This window comes from Hemibagrus wyckioides, linkage group LG23, assembly GCF_019097595.1.
Source record: "Hemibagrus wyckioides isolate EC202008001 linkage group LG23, SWU_Hwy_1.0, whole genome shotgun sequence".
NCBI lineage: Eukaryota > Metazoa > Chordata > Actinopteri > Siluriformes > Bagridae > Hemibagrus > Hemibagrus wyckioides.
In genome coordinates, this window is record NC_080732.1 from 20,866,850 (window position 1) to 20,873,339 (window position 6,490).

A 6,490-nucleotide genomic window follows, 5' to 3' on the forward strand; every position below is an offset into this window, starting at 1 on the left:
GTTTGTGTGTGTGTCTGTGTGTGAGTTTGTGTGTGTGTCTGTGTGTGAGTTTGTGTGTGTGTCTGTGTGTGAGTTTGTGTGTGTGTCTGTGTGTGAGTTTGTGTGTGTGTCTGTGTGTGAGTTTGTGTGCGTGTGTGAGAGAGAGAGGGTGTTAATCACTTGTTAATTGACTGTCTCTGCAGGCCCCTGCTGATTCCTCCTCCACTGATACCTATGGGTATTTAGGCCACACCTCCCTCACTGAGACTGACAGATACATTGTGTGTGTGTGTGTGAGGAACATGCTCAGTGGTGGAACAGGTGTATTTATCTGGTTTAACCTGGGCAGTATATTTCAGAACCAGACTCTCTCTCTATTTAATCAGCTCAGTTACATTCCTTTCATTATAAACAAATGAGTTAAAGAACAACTTTTATTTTAAAGAAAACTTCAAGTGAGGTAATTTTCTGGGGATGATGCAAAAGTTACAGTTTATCAGAATCACTTTTATTGCCAGGTACTGTAGGGTTTACAGATACAAGGAATTTGTCTTAGTGTGCTGGAGCATAGTAAATAAATAAGTAATAAGGAAGAAGAAGCATAATTTTACACACAAACTAGAAGCTATAAGGCTATGTATAAACGTTGAGATATAGCAACAGTTTAGAAAACAAGAAAATTAAAATAAGAACAACAACACTAACAGTATATTAGTGCAGGATGTGCAAAAAGACCAGTGTAAATGCCGTACCGTGAAATTGGGACAATAACTGTACAATAGTGTAGGATATACAGAGTGAACCAGTGCAAATGATCACAGTATGAGGTAGTAATGTGTAGTGTATCAGTCCGAGTTGTGTGCGTTAACATAACAGAAAAGTGAAGTTGTTTGTTATTGTTCAGAGTGGCGAGTAAGTGACCATGTAGGGCCCTGGACGTTGTTAATGAGGCCAGTAGCGGATGGAAAGAAACTGTTTTTGTGGCGTGAAGTTTTAGTCTTGATGGACCTCAGTCTTCTGCCAGAGGGGAGTGCCTCAAAAAGATCGTGTCCAGGGTGAGAGGGGTCGGCCACAATCTTAACTGCCCGCTTCAGGGTCCTGGAAGTGTTACTCATCTGAGGCCAGGACTCCTCCTCATCCTCTTCCTCTGATCTCACATTAATCTGCAGATTAATACAAAGATTCATTTGCAGTCGGGTTTCTGTACAACACCCCCACCCTAGGCTCCCCCATGCCCCATGCCAGGCTCTCACACACACACACTGAACTGAAACATTTCTCCAGGACCCTGCTGCTACACACACACACACACACTGCTTTTTCCAGCTGTGGCCTTTTATAGTCAGTTGTCTAAAGTCTTTCCCATGATGCTGTTATAGAACACGCGCACACACACACACACACACACACACACACACAAGCCCTGTGCATTGGTCAGCAGTGTGTTAGTGTATAATTGATTACTCTTCTACTTCTTTTTCCTTTAAAGCTTTAAAGAAAGAGGATGGAGGATTTGATGAGGTAAGTGGAAAGATCAGTCTGTGTGTGTGTGTGTGTGTGTGTGTGTTCCAGCAAAGAAAAATGTGAAGAATCCACAACGGAAAAGAGACACTTCCTGTTCAGAACAGAGTGTCTCTGAGAACTGCAAGTGTTCAGTGTTTGTGTGTGTGTGTGTGTTGGCTTCTCAAATCAGACCCAGTCACACAGCAGAGACTTTAGATTGCCTACTCGTGTTCTCTCTCTCTCTCTCTCTCTCTCTCTCTCTCTCTCTCTCTCTGTCTCTCTCTTTCCCTCTCTCTCCCCTCTCCCTCTCTCTCTCTGTCTCTCCCTCTCTCTCTCCTTTTCATAGAACACATGTGCCTGGAAATATGTAAAAAAAAAAAAAAAAAAAAACAAACCAACCAAACAAAAAAAAAACCCAACACATTATTGCTCTTTTGTCCATTTATGGTGTGTGAGTGTGTGTGTGTGTGTGTGTGTGGTTTTATTTTTGAGAACCATCACAAATACTTTCCATTCTGTAACTCCACTCTACATCAGACACACTAAATTCCTTCAGACAACCAAGCTGTGTGTGTGTGTGTGTGTGTGTAAAGAGGAGATTAATCTGAGGGTGTTAATCAGTTGTGTTTGTATGTGTTATATTGGTTAATTTAAGGGCCTTTGACATGAAGATTCCTACTGAGACTGACAAGTATATAGGCCACACCTCCTTCACTGAGACTGACAAGTATATAGGCCACACCTCCATCACTGAGACTGACAAGTATATAGGCCACACCTCCATCACTGAGACTGACAAGTATATAGGCCACACCTCCTTCACTGAGACTGACAAGTATATAGGCCACACCTCCATCACTGAGATTGACAAGTATATAGGCCACACCTCCATCACTGAGACTGACAAGTATATAGGCCACACCTCCATCACGGAGACTGACAAGTATATAGGCCACACCTCCATCACGGAGACTGACAAGTATATAGGCCACACCTCCATCACGGAGACTGACAAGTATATAGGCCACACCTCCATCACTGAGACTGACAAGTATATAGGCCACACCTCCATCACGGAGACTGACAAGTATATAGGCCACACCTCCATCACTGAGACTGACAAGTATATAGGCCACACCTAGACTGACAGGTCCATCTAAAGTTGCACTTCATCACTAATAGGCGGATGAGAGACGGACTGTTTGTCTGGTGATAAGTGTGATTGTTAGTCTGCTAGAAAGCGGTTTGTGATACAGCCTGTGACTGAGTCCTCTGGGAGGATAAATTCAACACCTCACAAGGGATCTGGTATCCATCGGAGAGAGAGAGAAACATTTGTATACAGACACAGACACACAGCTGCATCTCCTAAAAAGTTATACAGAAAAGTACTAAATAGTTGTACAAAAAAGTGTGTATATATACACTATATTGCCAAAAGTATTCACTCACCCATCCAAATAATCAGAATCAGGTGTTCCAATCACTTCCATGGCCACAGGTGTATAAAATCAAGCACCTAGGCATGCAGACTGTTTTTACAAACATTTGTGAAAGAATGGGTCGCTCTCAGGAGCTCAGTGAATTCCAGCGTGGAACTGTGATAGGATGCCACCTGTGCAACAAATCCAGTCGTGAAATTTCCTCGCTCCTAAATATTCCACAGTCAACTGTCAGCTGTATTATAAGAACGTGGAAGTGTTTGGGAACGACAGCAACTCAGCCACGAAGTGGTAGGCCACGTAAACTGACGGAGCGGGGTCAGCGGATGCTGAGGCGCATAGTGCGAAGAGGTCGCCAACTTTCTGCAGAGTCCATCGCTACAGACCTCCAAACTTCATGTGGCCTTCAGATGAGCTCAAGAACAGTGCGCAGAGAGCTTCATGGAATGGGTTTCCATGGCCGAGCAGCTGCATCCAAGCCATACATCACCAAGTGCAATGCAAAGCGTCGGATGCAGTGGTGTAAAGCACGCCGCCACTGGACTCTAGAGCAGTGGAGACGTGTTCTCTGGAGGGACGAATCGCGCTTCTCCATCTGGCAATCTGATGGACGAGTCTGGGTTTGGCGGTTGCCAGGAGAACGGTACTTGTCTGACTGCATTGTGCCAAGTGTAAAGTTTGGTGGAGGGGGGATTATGGTGTGGGGTTGTTTTTCAGGAGCTGGGCTTGGCCCCTTAGTTCCAGTGAAAGGAACTCTGAATGCTTCAGCATACCAAGACATTTTGGACAATTCCATGCTCCCAACTTTGTGGGAACAGTTTGGAGCTGGCCCCTTCCTCTTCCAACATGACTGTGCACCAGTGACCAAAGCAAGGTCCATAAAGACATGGATGACAGAGTCTGGTGTGGATGAACTTGACTGGCCTGCACAGAGTCCTGACCTCAACCCCATAGAACACCTTTGGGATGAATTAGAGCGGAGACTGAGAGCCAGACCTTCTCGTCCAACATCAGTGTGTGACCTCACAAATGCGCTTCTGGAAGAATGGTCAAAAATTCCCATAAACACACTCCTAAACCTTGTGGACAGCCTTCCCAGAAGAGTTGAAGCTGTTATAGCTGCAAAGGGTGGACCGACGTCATATTGAACCCTATGGATTAGGAATGGGATGTCACTTAAGTTCATATGCGAGTCAAGGCAGGTGAGCGAATACTTTTGGCAATATAGTGTATATATGATCTATTAGAGAAGATATGATCTGAATGATCTGATGAGCTTTAGGATGTTGGACTCTGTCTCTCTCTGTCTCTCTGTCTCCCTCCCTCTGTCTGTGTGTGTGTGAAGTGTTTCCCTGCCCCCTACTTCTGCACTAGAGAAAGTGTGTATTACCTAGTAAGACATTATAATGCATTCTGCGTTCATGTATTTTGTTGTTTTAAATGATTTCCAGACGTTGCTAAAGAAACTGCTCATAACATCTTAATCAAAAATGTAAAATCTACTTCCTTTTTAAACTAATTCTTGTGGTGAGAAACACAACATTTAATCAGGATTCTCAAACATTCTTCTGCATGGACTGCATGACTGCTGGACACAAAATCTGTGTTTGTCTGTGAGAGTGTGAAGGACTTGAATATGTTCTGCATGGTGGAGTGTGTTGAGATCTCATAACTCCAGCCTCAGACAGGACCAGGATGGACGATGTTCTCAGGCCAGAACATTTCATAAAGTGAACACTAACTGAAGGATGATGTCAGCGCACTTCAGGGAAAAGTCTGCACTATGGCACTTTATTTGAGCGACAGTGTTTTCCACAATTGTTTTTGTAAATGCTGCAGTGTGTGTGTGTGTGTGTGTGTGTGTGTGTGTGCGCGTTTGTGAGCCTGTGAGACCTGATGATGCTCCTTCGCCCCTGAGGATTGCATTTCACTGAGGGGGACTGGTGGTAGATCAATAGTGTGTGTGGGTGGGGGGTATGTATATATATATATGTGTGTGTGTGTGTGTGTGTATGTGGGCGTATATATAATATATATATATATATGTATATATATATATAGTGTGTGTGTGTGTGTAAACTTGCATGCTGTTCTTGCTGCAGACGCTACAATTGCTTCTCTCTGCTTCCTCAAACCTGCTCCAGACTGTACCATCTACACACAAACACAGGGGCTGCTAGTTCGAGCTCATCTTTCTCAGACTAGAGAAGAGGACATGAGGATACACACACACACACACTAATGTATCACGTTAGGAGAGAGGACTCCCCCTCTCACCCATCCATATTTGGTATGGACCGTGGGGTTCTAGCCTGCTGAGGCAGTGAGTGAGTAGAGAGAGAGAGAGAGTGAGAGAGAGAGAGAGACATACAGACAGACACAAAGTGAGAGAAACAGAGAGACAGACACAAATGGTCTAAGTGGATGCATCTCCTTCGCTGTAGCTGCATCCTGCAAACAGACCCTGAATATAAGGTAAGCTAATGAAGCAATCTCTATCTCTTTATCTCTATCTCTATCTCTCTCTGTCTGTCTCTGTCTCTCTCTCTCTCTCTGTCTGTCTCTGTCTCTCTCTCTCTCTCTCTCTCTCTCTCTCTCTGTGTTTTTCCTTTCCACTTTATCGTTACTATTATCCAGTCCTCTCCTTATACTGGTATAACTGTCTCCCTACATGCACCTCTCACATGTAGTGCAGTGTGTGTAAATGATGTTAGCATGATAAAAGCATGTTAAGGAGTGCGCATGCACACACACACACACACACACACGTCGTGACTTGGCATGCATGTGCTCCATGACGTGTGTATGTTTGCTACTGTGATAAACACTTCAATGTATATCATGATTTTCTCCCTCTTTCTCTCTCCCCCATTTTCCCCCTCCCTCCCTCTCTCCCTCCCTCCCTCTCTCCCTCTCTCCCTCTCTCTCTCTCTCTCTCATATACACACACACACACACACACACGCACAATTATATAAATATAAATTACATCCCCAGAGACTCTACCTGCACATGTCTCTGTTAAACCCTGTGTTCCTTTTTTAAATGACGCTTCTCCGCTATCGCTAATGACCTGGAAATGTTTCATCTTCATACTGCTGCAGCATGACATTGGGAGTGTGTAACAGTGTGTGTAACAGTGTGTGTAACAGTGTGTGTATCAGTGTGTGTATCAGAGTGTGTATCAGTGTGCATCAGTGTGTATCAGTGTGTATCAGTGTGTATCAGAGTGTATCAGTGTGTATCAGTGTGTATCAGTGTGTGTATCAGTGTGTAACAGAGTGTGTATCAGTGTGTATCAGTGTGTATCAGTGTGTATCATAGTGTGTATCATAGTGTGTAACAGTGTGTGTATCAGAGTGTGTATCAGAGTGTGTATCATAGTGTGTATCATAGTGTGTAACAGTGTGTGTATCAGAGTGTGTATCAGAGTGTGTATCATAGTGTGTAACAGTGTGTAACAGTGTGTATCATAGTGTGTATCATAGTGTGTATCAGAGTGTGTAACAGTGTGTATCAGAGTGTGTAACAGTGTGTATCAGAGTGTGTATCAGTGTGTATCAGAG